The following is a 12,917-nucleotide window of genomic DNA, read 5'->3' as shown; positions in this document are numbered from 1 at the left end:
TGGGAATCCTCTCCTGCGGGGCCTCTGGTGCCCAGACCCGGAGGAGCAGGTGCGGCCGGACCCTCCCGCCGCCCCGCCTCCCCCACAGACTGCCCGCCCTCCGCCTGGGACTCAGCGTCCCGCCCGGGTGCCGGGCGCTGGTCACCGTCCTTACCGGATAAGTAATAAGCTCTAGCGGTGAGGCCTGGAAATAAAAACCCGTTTGTTTCTGCCATCAGCTCCTCTGAGAGCTGAGGACGGAGTTGGGGCGTCCCTGCCTGGCTCACAGCAGCAGCAGCAGCGCTGGGCTCCGCACCCCCAGACCCCGGCTCCAGGGCCTGAGCTCTGTCTACGAGCCTGAAACAGGCGCCCGGAGGCCCCGTCAGACACACGGGGAACCGGTCTGGACAGGCTCCGGCACCTCGGGCCCTGCTCCCAGAGACCCCGGAGCCAGCCCGCGGCTGAGGCCCCCTCCCGGCTGGGGCTGCGGCCCCGCAGGAAGTGGCCGGCTGGGCAGGCCGCCGCTTTGATCAGCTTTACGAGCCGCGCTGTTTATGGAGGCCCGGCCCCCGCCCTGCTACCGGGGCTGCGTCTCGTCAGCGGCACTCGGGATATTGGCAGCCCCCGGGGAGCCTGCCGGCCGGGGTCCCGGCCCCATTTCCTCCAGCCTGGCCCCTGCCCTGCCCCTTGGCCTCCACCCCTGGGAGCGGGGAGAGGGTCCCCCAGGCCAGAGCCCCCCAGAGGGGCCTCCTCAGCGCTGTCTGGGAATGCAGAGCAGGCCGGCCCCACCTCAGGGCCTTTGCCGACCCCCCGGAGCCCAGCCCCGGCTCCTGCCGCGCGGCCCCTCCGGGTCCCCTCCTCCGAGAGGCCCTGACCTCCCGGTCACCCTCCAGCACAGCTTCCATCTAGTTCTGCATTGCCCGTGTCACGGGGATTTTCTTGCTCATTCTCTCTGCTGTGCGTTTTCTGACTTCTTCCCGGGACCGCGTCGTCCGCCTTGCCACTGCTGTGTCCCCAGCGCGCCTCGCACGGTTTTGGCACACAATAGGTGCCCCATAAAGGTTTCTGGAGTGAAGGAGCCATAAAGTCTCTGGAGGGAATGAGCTGTGAGCAGCCTGAGGCCCCAGAACATTCCTCAGAGTCCTCATCTCCCATCCTCGGCTGTCCCTGGAAAATTCACAGGCACAGACGCTGCCTGCCGACGGGAGTTTCAGCTCCATTTCACGGATGAGGAAACTGAGGCTCAGAGAAGTGATGTGACTTGCTCGGTGTCATTCCCACCCCCACCCCCCCCCCAGCCCCCTCTCCCTTCTCCCCCCCCTCTCCCCGGGCCTGGCTGAGGCCTGTGACAGCTCCTGACAAGAAGCAGCGGGAACAGGTGTCCGACCAGCCAGGCCAGTTCTGGAGCATGTACAGGGGACTCCCCCGCCCCGGGCAAAGCCGAGGGATGACAGTGGACACCTGCTCCCACACCTGCCCCTGCCTCCTCACCCCCATTCAGGCCCCGCGAGCCCCCAGCACCCACGCGGCACAATGGATGGCTTGTTCGGAGACCCCAGGCCCCGCTCCCCGCGCCCGCGCCCCGCCTGCGCTGTGACCTGGGGCAGGTGCACGGCTCTGCCGCGGAGGGAGCGTTTCCGTCCCCGGCACAGACACCGTTGGCGCCAGCCTCTCCGCTCCCCCGCCAGCTGCCCGGGAGCCTCGGGGCCCAGGGGCAGGGGGCATGTGGGCACCTGCTGGGGGCGGGCTGGGTCCCATTTCTCACAGAATGTGTCCGTCTTCCCAACAACCCCGGAGGCGGCCTGTGGCCCTTCCTTATCCCGTCCCCGTGCAGGCCCCGAGACAGAAAGGGCAGGGCGCTTGCCCAAGGTCACGCAGCGAGCAGAAGGGGGGCCCACGTGTGCATGTTTTTCCAGTTCCTCTAGCTCGTCTCTCCTGGGGCCATCCACGCCCCAGGAGCCTCTGCTGAAAACCTACTGTGCGGCGGGCATGGAAGTGGGTCCCCATTCACTGAAAACAGCCCGTCCGCAGAGAGGGATCTGCCAGGCCCTGTGCGGGGTCCGGGCACAGAGCAGAACGAGATAGACGCCGCCCGCCCGGGAGGGCTGGCCTCCCAGGGGGAAGGCAGAGAATAAACAAGCAAAGGAAGAAGCCAGCAGGATTACTCAACGGCGATAAGGCTGGTGAGAGAGGGGACTTCGGAGCGTGAGTCAGGCTGCTGGGCGCTGAGGAGGGACGCTGGAGCTGGGACGGAGGCAGGAGCCGCCGTGGGAAGAGGAGAAAGGCCTGGGAGGGAGCTGGACCCGTGAAAGCAGCGCCCGGAGGCCTGAGAGCGCCGGGGTGAGAGGCCCCGGGGGCACCCCCACTTCACAGAACCGCGGCCAGTGCCAGCCGTGTGCCAGGGCCTGAGGGCGGAGCCGGGCACTGCGGGGCCCAATGACAGGATCGCGGCCCTCGTGGGGATGTCTTAGAGCCCAGTTGTTCTGGCTCCCGGGCCGGCAGCCGGCAGCCACAGCGTGCTCCGGCCCCACCCCTCCTCCAGGAAGGCTTCCATAAGGCCCGGCCTGCTCACTCCGGGACTCCACGGGCCGCCTCTGACACGGCCCCTCCACCCACGGGTGCCCAGCGCCCCTCCTCTGCACCGGCTCCCACCTCAGGATGCAGGGAAGGGCTCAGGCACCAGCAGGATGTTTTATCCATTAAGGTCCTGGCAGGCGCCGGAGACGGGCGGGGTGGAGGTGGGAGTGAGAAATGACTTCTGCAGGCGGGACAGCGCCGCCCCTGCTGTCCGGGCTGGCGCTCCCAGGACTGTCCGGCTCTGCCTGAGTGTGCCCGCCAGGCCCTGCGGGGGGGGGGGGGGGGGGCGTGGAACAGAACACAGAGAGGCTGGGGCTTCTCTAGGCCACCCTGCGGCTCCCGGCCTGGCCTCAGCCAACAGGCGGAGACCACACGGGAGGCGCTCACACCGAGCCGGAGCCGCCAAGGGACAGAGGAGTCATTTTGGAACAACTTCCCACAGATTTCCAACAAGATCCAGGCCTCCAGCCTTCTCATGGCAGCGGGCCCACGAGAACCCGCCCACCACAGTCCCTCCCAAGCCCTATTGCCCGACATACACCTGGTTCCTGCCCGGCACCTGCAGGCCCCGGAGTGTCTGACATTTGCCTACAGCAAGGAAAAGAAAAACAGAGGGTGGATTCCAGGCAGGGCTGAGGGGAGGAAGAATGCGGACTCCCACGAGCAGCCCTGGAGGCGCCGGGATTTGCATGAGCGCTGACCTTCCCGCTCGGCTGACCCCGGCCCTTCTCCCTACAGGGTGCCCGCAGGGCTCCGCGCTGCTCCCCAGCCGATGTGTGGGTCCCGCACACGTTTTGCAGACGTGTGTGTCCGTCTTCGTGGGCACAGGGTGCTTTTGGGGACGGATCTTGGACCTGCCATTTCCTGGCTGTGTGGTCTTGGGCAAAGGGTCCGCCCTCTCTGGGCCCAGTGTTCTCTTTGGTGAGCCAGGCAGGAGGAAGAGTGGCTGCAGGGGTCGGCAAACTCATTAGTCAGCAGAGCCAAATACCAACAGTGCAACGATTGAACTTTCTTTCCAGAGACAAATTTTTTAAACTTAAATTTCTTCTAACGCCACTTCTTCAAAATAGACTCGCCCAGGCCGTGGTAGTTTGTGGAAGAGCCACACTCAAGGGGCCAAAGAGCCGCATGTGGCTCAAGAGCCGAAGTTTGCCGACCGCTGAACTCTTGGGTATAAAGCCAAGTGCTTGGCACCTGCTAACACCTCCATTCCTCGCCCAGGGATGAGGACACGGAGGCACCGAGAGGGAAGACCTTGGCCTGGGGCAACGACTTATCACTGAAGGAATTCAGCACCGAACAGTAGTCTGAACTGAACAGTAAGCTCCTCTCTCCGCTCCCAGGGCCAGTCCCGGCGGGGTAAGTCCAGAGAGCGGGACCGGAACCAGCCGCCCAGGAGCAGAGCCTCCGTGCACCTCTATTTCCCCATCTGTGCAATGGGAGCGCTAACAGTGGCTTGAGGACAGGGAAGGGCCTTGGTACTTCCTGCTGCGGGGGAGGGGGTGTCATCACCCTCTGGCTTCCAGCTCTGTGGCCGGGCTTTCGGGGACCCTCCTCCAGGCTTCCCCTTTGGGCAGTCAAGGCTCCCCTCGCTCAGGGTAAGCGACCTCGCCTGTTTGGCCCCTCACTGTACCAGCGCAGTACACGCTGGTGGAATGAATGAATGCGCGAATGAAAGAAGGAAGGAAGGAAGGAAGGAAGGAAGGAAGGAAGGAAGGAAGGAAGGAAGGAAGGAAGGAAGGAAGGGACCAGTGCCGGGACCCGTTAGGTCCAGCTCAGCAAGGCGGCTGCGGGAAGAGCGTTCAGCAAGATCAGGCCCGACGTTCTGTCTTGGACCGGAACGCACAGACGCGTCTCGGGTGAGGGAATCTGCTGCTAAGTCTGGTAGGGAATAAATAAATAAATCCTTTTATTGCTCAGAATGCGCAGAGGACGTGTGTGCCACCCCATCTCTCCACTGGAAGCCACGCTGGCCTCTGGGCTGTTGCTCTCCTTGGACACACCAGGCACAAGGCAGCCTCAGGGCCTTTGCGCTTGCTGTTCCCTCTGCCCAGAATGCTCTTCCTGGTCTGCAAATAGGCGTGCGGCTCGCTCCCTTCGCTCCTCCAGGCCTCAGCTCCAATGTCACCTGCCCAGGGAGGCCACTCCTGACCTCTGTCCATCTCTGCGCAGAAAGTGCCCACCGCACCCCCACCCCCTGCAGTGTGTCTTTTTGCTGCTGCTGTTCTCTTTTCTTTCCTTTTCTTTTATAATATATTTTATTGATTTTTTACAGAGAGGAAGGCAGAGAGATAGAGAGTTAGAAACATCGATGAGAGAGAATCATCCATCAGCCGCCTCCTGCACACCCCCCACAGGGGATGTGCCCACAACCAAGGTACATGCCCTTGACCGGAATTGAACCCGGGACCTTTCAGTCCGCAGGCCGACACTCTATCCACTGAGCCAAACCGGTTTTGGCTGGTGCTGTGTTTTCATTTGTTGCTGGTCTCCTGCTGAACTCCGGGGGTAGGGAGCTTGCTTTATTCAAAGTTGTAACTCCAGCACCTAGAACACTGCCTGGCACATAGTAGGTGCTCGATAAACATCTGTCCAATAAATAAATATACTCAGTAGGAAAGAAAGGAATGGAAGGCTCTAGAACAGGCCAGAACATGCAACAGAGCAGAAACAATGCACTGGAATGGACATGATGCCCCTGACAACCAGCACAGCCCAGCAAAGCCGGCCCGGCCCTCGAGGCCTCACCGGAACTGACAGGACAGCGAGAACCCCCTCCTGAAAGTGTGTCTGAGAGCCCAGCAGGCACCACTGGGGCAGGGGGCCCTGTGCTGTGTTTGGACTGGGGTCTTCCCACGCCGCCTCCGCCCAGCTCTCCTGGTCTGAGGGCTTTTCCACCCACTCAGTCCCTGTTCCTGGCCGGCCGGACAGGTCAGGGGTGGTTTCTGGTCTGGGCACCGGGGTACTGGCTCCAGTCTGTGGTGATTCCTGCTGACTCACTGGCCATGGCTCTGGACAGAATCCCATGAGTTTGATCATGTTTGGGAGTGGAGTGCGGGGAGGTTAGACCTTGGCCAAAGAGATGAGACAGTCAGTCAGTCCACATGGGGGGAGGCGGTGTGCTGAGCTGGCCACAGGCTGCTTCCCGCCTCATAGTGGTTTCCGTCTCCCCCTCGCAGCCCCCAGCGTGGCTCTGAAAGGACCCGCCCCTCCCACCAGCCACCTCCCAGACTGACCCCGGCCCCAGCTAGCCTCTGGTGATGGAGGAGGAGGAGAAAAGACTTAGGGTACCCTCCCTGGGGGACGGCTGACCAGTGAGAAGCCATCCCTGCCCAGCACAGAGTCAGGCCTGACCTTAATGTATTTGTGGGGTGGGACCCTGATCTGAGGCTCCGGCCTCACGTCAAGGCAGTGTGAGGTAGGGGGGCCCTCCTGCCCTCCTGCCTGCCTGCCTGCCTGGAAGTGTGGGAGGTCCTGACGCCGGTCATTATTCTGGTGCCTCCCCCTCCTCAGCCCTCACCCACTCCATCGCCAAGACAGGTCAATTCACCTCCTTGGAATCGGATGTCTCACTACATCCGTTGCGCCTCTGCTCAGAATGCCACAGGAGCTCCCACCCCACTCAGAGCAAAAGTGAACTCCTCCCATGGCACCCCATTCCCTCGCTGAGCCCATCCCACCTCCCCTACTCTGTTCCAGCCAGACTGGCCTCCTTGCTGCTCCTCCATTAGGCCGGCCGCGTTCCTGCCTCAGGACCTTTGCACTTGCTGTTCCCTCTGCCCGAAACTCTTCCCAGACAACTCACCTGGTCCCCTCCCTTCATTCCGTCAACTCTGCCTGGCATTCCCTCCTGAGAGACCCCTTCCTTCACTCCACCCAACACGGAGGCCACTCCCTCTGACATCCCAACCTCCGCCCCCCACCTGTGCTTGTTTCTTCCCTCTGGACCCTTATACCCGCACACTGTGCCACACACTCAGCCATGCTTGTCTATCTCCCTCGCCAGAAAAAAATGACAGTTCTGTGGGGGCAGGGAGAGGGTCTGCTTCGTTCACTGTTTTGTCCCACATGCCCAGAGCAGGGCCTGGCGCGTAGTAGGTGCTCAGCATATTCTGAGCAGATAGAGGGAAGCACGGAGGAGCTGGAGGCACTGGCAGGGGTAGGGAGAGCACACTTTAACACTCAGGTGGTCAGCGGAGCCTCTCTGACGAGGTGACATTTAAGCTGAGGCCTGAGGTTGGAAAGAGCCAGGCCTTTGAAATGTTTGAGGCAGAAGAAGCAGCAAGTGCAAAGGCCCCGAGGCTGGAACCTGACCCACAGGCCCAAGAAACAGAAAGAAGGTCATGACGCTGAGCGTCGTCCACGTGAGTGTGGAAGCAGGAAGCACGGGGTTCGGAAACGTGGGGATTGAGTCTGCAGCCTGCACCCCAGAGGTACAAAGGTCCTAGTCTGACAGCCCCGGCCCCCGTCTGCCGGACAGATGGTTTTCTGTCTGTCTTGCCCAACAGCAGCCACAGCTGGAATCTCAGCTCTCCGCCCACGCCCCCTCAGGCTCCCCTCCCCACCCCACCGCCGCCGCCACCCACATCTCCCTTTCCCGCCTGGTGCTGGCAGCGACGGGAAACTGTGACTCAGGAGTCTGGCTGGCTGGGGCCTCCCTCCCCCACGTCCGGGCGGCCAGGCAGGAGCCAGTCTCGGCGGACGCCGCGGGCCCTCCCACCTGACGTCCAAGGGGCTCGGGCCAGGGGTGTCCTCCCCTCGGCAGGGCCCACACTCCACGTGGACTCCTATTGGCGGCGACAGCAGGAGGACTCAGGGCGGCAGCACCAACCGCACAAACTTCCCAACGGTGTGCGAGGGGTGTCCCCCCCACTCTCCAGGGGGGGAAACTGAGGCGCAGAGAGTCTGCTGCGCTTGCCCAGCTCCCCCAGCTCCGGAGCTTGGGCTTCTCTTCTCTCTCTAAGCTGCACACACAGAAACAGCTGGCCGAGAGTGCAGGAAGGGAAATGCCCAGCAAACGGGACACAGGGTGCTTCCTGGGGTGCCTTTGCCCCCCCCCACCCCATTTCCTCCATCAGCAACTTCCCGCCCACCCGCCGGACACAGTCACTTCGTTCTGCAGGACACAAAAGCACATTTTCCTGCCCTTCCCTGAGGAAGGCCCGCGGGGGTGCAGAGTGTGGGCTGCATCCAGATGCCCACTGCCTGGGTTCACACCCCGGCTCAGCCCCTGCTCAGCTGTCCAACCCTGGACAGGTGCCCCGTGGGTGCCCGCGGCCCCGTCCACGCCGCCGCCCAGGGCTGCTTCTCCTGTTGAACCGGAGGGTGCTCCCAGCAGGTACAGCTCCCTGTGGCTCTCTCTGGGCTCACAGGCCCGGTCTGTGCTGGACGCTCCCCGGCCGCCCTGGGCCCGGTGAGAGGTGCGCGGCCAGGTCAGATTCCGTTCTCCGGAACCCACCCCACAGGCCGTCGTTACTGTTGTTTCTGGCCGGAAACGCAGCGCGGTTCTGGGGAGCTGATGAGCACGGGCTCCTTTCTCCTCTGATGAGGTGGCACCCAAGCATTTCCGGAATTCCGAGACAGTCAGGTCAGGGTGGACATGGGACTCGGAGGGGAGGCGGACGTCACTTCCACCCCGGGCTGCCCATTGCTTCCGGCCTCGGGCCCGGTGCCCCCCAACCCCCTGGAGAGGGGGTGCCGGAGTCCTTGACTCCCTTCTGCCCCAGCGTCACCCCAACCAAGAGCATGGGATTCTTTCTTTCTTTTTTTCAAATTTAATAAATCTTTATGCTCAGATTATTACAATTGTTTCTTCTTTTTTCCCAAGAGCATGGGATTCTGTAGCGCCATGTGATGAGGTCCAGAGAGGGGAACAGGCTCCCCCAAGGCACACAGCCAGGAAGGAGCAGGGAGATTAGAATCCAGGCAAGCCTAATGGAGAGACACTGGCTTTTACCTCTTTCCTCCGCTTCCTCTGTAGATGGAAACGCGAGAGGCTAAGGATGGACTGAAGACAGAACCCTCTCTCCTGTTCCAGCTTGGGGTCAAGGTGGTGTGGGATCCAATGGACCCACTTCTCACCACTGTGACCTGGCCTGGTGAATCCCACTTTCTGAGCCTCAGTTTCCGCATCTGCAGAATGGGCCCATGCAGAGCCTCCCTCGTTAGCTTGCTGAGAGAGTTCCCCGGGATCACGCACACTTTAAAAGTGCTTGGCTGGCAGTTCTTCAAGAAATTAAACACAGCGTTACCATATGACCCAGCAATTCCACTCTGAGGTATACACTCCAAAGAATTGAAAACAGATGTTCGAACAAAAACTCGTACACAAATGTTCATAGTAGCACTATTCATAATAGACAAGATGTGGAAACAAATGTCCATCAGCTGATGAATGGACGAACAAAATGTGATACGTCCACACAATAGACCATTCTTCCGCAATAAAAAGCAATGCAGCCCTGACACATGCTAAGCCATGGAGCAACATGTGAGAGAAGCCAGACACAAAAGGCCACAGAGTGTGTGGTTCCATGAATATGAAATACCCGGAGAAGGCAAATGCACGCACACACACACACACACACACACACACACACACAAAGTAGGTTAGTGGTTTCCAGAGGCTGGAGGGGAGGGGGGATGGGGAGGGACTGTTTAATGAGGACAGAGTTTCCTTTCGCAGTGATGGAATGTTCTGGAACTAGATAGTGGTGATGATTGCACAACACCGAACGGACTGAATGCCACTGGATTGCACACTTGGAAATGGTTTAAAATGGCAAATTCTGTGTGTAATTCACCACAATAAGAAAAAAGTGCTTAGCACAGTGTCTGGTGTACAGCGAGGGTCCAGCAACCGTCAGCCCTGTAATTATTGTCATTATTCCCGGAGCGTTTCGTTGGACTCGGGGCTTGGATTCCAGCGTTAGCTGGGGAGGCTTGAGTGGAGTCAAAACAGCAATCCACAAAACACAGAACCTCTTTTCCCTGCCAGCCGGCCGTGGCACCCAGGCCTGGGTCCTTGGGACCCCACTTTCCATGCCACAAGGCAGTCACGCGGTAACTCTGGGTAGCCCTGCCTGGCTGGGGAAAGAAACATAATACAGCCCGTAACGCAACAGGACAGACTGCAACACCATGGGAGGACGAGTGCTAGGAGGAAAAACGACACCGGCTCAGGTACCCAGGTCATCAGGGGAGGCTTCTCAGAGGCGGTGAGTCAGAGAGCAGAATCCCAACACACGGAGAGAGGAGCCAAGAGATCTCGAGCTGCGATCTGCACGGCCTTGCCCAATCCGCCCTCCCCGCCGGCCGCTCCCCCCTCACCGCGTTCCAGCGACACCTTCACCCGTAGTCACCGGCTGCTCTGTCCCCAGGCCTTTGCACTTGCTGTTCACGTTGCCAGGAACACTTTCCTCCTGTCTGCCCCAGACGAGCTACTTCTCACCGTGTGGGTCGCTTCTCAGTGCCGCCTCCTCCAGGAGGCCCTCCCGGACTGCCCTGTCTGGAGGGGGCGCTCTCGGTCACTCTCCATCACCTTCTCCTGCTTTATTTCCATCCTAGTACCCTGTTTCCCTGAAAATAAGACAGTGTCTTATATTAATTTTTTTCTCCCAAAGTTGTGCTAGGTCTTATTTTCAGGGGATGTCTTATCTTTCCATGCGCTAGGTCTTATTTTTGGAGGATGTCTTATTTTCGGGGAAACACGGGTATGTTTTCTACTTGAAAAGATCTCTTTTATCTGTGACTATTACCTGTCTCCCCTGTTAGACCACCAGCTCCAAGATCTTTGGTCTGTCTTGTTTTCTGGTGTACGCCCCTGTGCTCCATGCCTCAAACGGTGCTGGCACAGTGGAGGTGCTCAGAAATGTCTCTGGAAGTGAAGCAGAAATAAGGGAACGAGTGTCTCTTTGTAGAGAAGAGGGATCTCAGCCCCAAGGCCATTAGGTGGGAGAGTGGTGACTCCAGGAGCCCCTCTGAGCCCAGGCCTCGGGCTGTCAGGGAGTCCCTGCTTGTTGGTGAGGGCTATGGGGCAGGTGGGAAGCCATGAGGCCAAGGGACTCTGGTGCCCTCAGCCCCATCTGTCGCCCTCTCTCTTGATGTCCCCTCTGCCCACCCACCTCCCCAGCCAATATCCTGGTTGTGCCGGCCTCAGCCCTGGGCGACCCCCAATGGACTTCCCCCACAGGTGAGACCTGGGGTTGGGGGGAAAGTGCTAGGCAGCTGCTGAGTTAGCCCTGTGTTCCTGAAATCGCCATCCAGGAAGTGAGCAGGGCAAACACGGGTAAATACGGATAAACACAGGTGCTAAGTCTCACCTCGCGGGCTGTGTGAACAAAGAGGCCTCCGTGAGGTTGCAGGAGACATCCTTACACTAACGGATGTCACACAGGACACAATTACCCTAACCATTACGTGTTGCTCTTCTGAAGATCAATATAGCTGGGTGTCCTGAGGTTTTGTTGTCACTGACCTTGTTTTTGTTTTTGTTAAATCTGGCAACTTTATCCTGGCATGAAATGTGTCCATTGAAGTTTGCTGAATAAATGCACGGGGCTGAAACGTATCAGCTGAAGGAACAAAGGAAGGAGCGATTTGTAAAGGTATTATGTATAAATACCTCTGTAAAGGTGTGATTGTGCTTGTCACTGTTTTCTCAGTCACAGTTCAAAAGTTCTTGCCTCGAAGAACATTCTTGCTCGGGTCCCAGGCGCAGGCCGCGGGGAAAGCCAGGGCTTGCCGAAGGAAGTGACTCACCCAAGGCCCTCTGGGCCCGTTGCATCGGAGCGGCCCGGTCGACCGCACCCCCAGGCGGCTTCTGTCCTCCACGCGGTAATAAAACCTGCCCGGGCTCCGCACGCATGAGCCCTCGGAGTCTCAGAACGGCCTTCCGGGCTGGGACAGGGTGCCAGAAAGGGAACCGGGGCGCAGCGAGGTGATGTGGCTCTGCCAGGCTCACGGTGGCACCTCCTGGACGCAGTGCCTCCTCCTGGGACGGAGCGTGGGGCCCGAGAACTGCAGCTGGCAAAGCTCCAGGCTCCGCTGTAACGGGCGAGTCCCACGGCCCCACGCCTGCTCTCCCAGCCGCTGCTGGACGAGGACCCGACGAGAAATTACTCAGCCCGGGTTTAACTTCATGAAGGAAATTCCTCCCCTGGCAGCCTTCCCACAGTCCCCAGCTCCGCGGCCGCGGACTGCCTCCCCCACGGCCCATTCACCCCTGGCAGTGCCAGCAGATGTGGAAAGCCGGGCTGGGCTCGGAGCTGGCAGGCAGTGGGTGGTGGGTGGGGCTTGCACCAGACACACCCCACCGATGCAGCCAGCTCTGCATTTCATTCAGTCGCTCAGCAAACGTCTATGGAGAGTCTGTTCGGGGCCAGTGCCCGGCCCCTCCTGTGTGTTGGCTGTAAGAAAAAGTGGATCAAATGAGGCGTGTTTAAGAAGCCTAACACAAAGCATGCATTCATGCGGCTGGCCTTCTGCTCTGAGCACCTACTGTGTGCTTGGCACCAGGCCTGACAGGGAGACACGATCACACTAGGAAACCAGAGTGAAGAAGAGACCAGGAAGTTGACCAAACCAGCAGATGCCCATGTGGTGCTAGGTGCTGTCCTGTGTTCTCTCAGCAGGACTGTTACTATCCCTGCAAGACAGAGCGGGGAGGGAAGAACAAGACTCTGTCTGCCAGGGGACTAGCACTTGCTTTAAAGTCTCCCACATTTAGGGAGAATGAGCAGTTACAGAGCACCTTTGGCGGGCGGGTGATCGATCCATTTATTCATTCAACAAATATCCATTGAGACCTACTATGGGCAGGCGCTGGGGACACAGCCGTGAGTAGAAGAAAGCAAGCTAAAACGCTATGCTGGTCAGAGCAGAGAGTCTGGAGCCAGATGCCTGGTTCAAGTCCCAGCTCTGCCACCCACCGGCTGTGTGACCTTGGACAGGTAACTTGACCTCTCTGAGTCTTGGTTTTATCTTCTGAAAAAGTTACAATAACAGTACCCACTTCGTGGGGTTGTGAGGACTCAATCCATTTCTCCATGTCAAGTGCTAAGCTCCAGAGCCTGGTGTGTTCTACCAGCTGAGCACATATTGAGCTGTGTGTGTGTGTGGGGGGGGGGGGGTTGTTTGTTTGTTTTTTTAATATATAATATTTTATTGATTTTTTTACAGAGAGGAAGAGAGAGGGATAGAGAGTTAGAAACATCAATGAGAGAGAATCATCGATCAGCTGCCTCTTGCACACCCCCTACTGGGGATGTGCCCGCAACCAAGGTACATGCCCTTGACCGGAATCGAACCTGGGACCTTTCAGTCCGCAGGCCGATGCTCTACCACTTAGCCAAACCGGTTTC

This window comes from Pipistrellus kuhlii, unplaced genomic scaffold (genome assembly GCF_014108245.1).
Source record: "Pipistrellus kuhlii isolate mPipKuh1 unplaced genomic scaffold, mPipKuh1.p scaffold_m20_p_6, whole genome shotgun sequence".
NCBI classification, from domain to species: Eukaryota; Metazoa; Chordata; class Mammalia; order Chiroptera; family Vespertilionidae; genus Pipistrellus; species Pipistrellus kuhlii.
Note: the sequence above shows the minus strand (reverse complement) of the source record.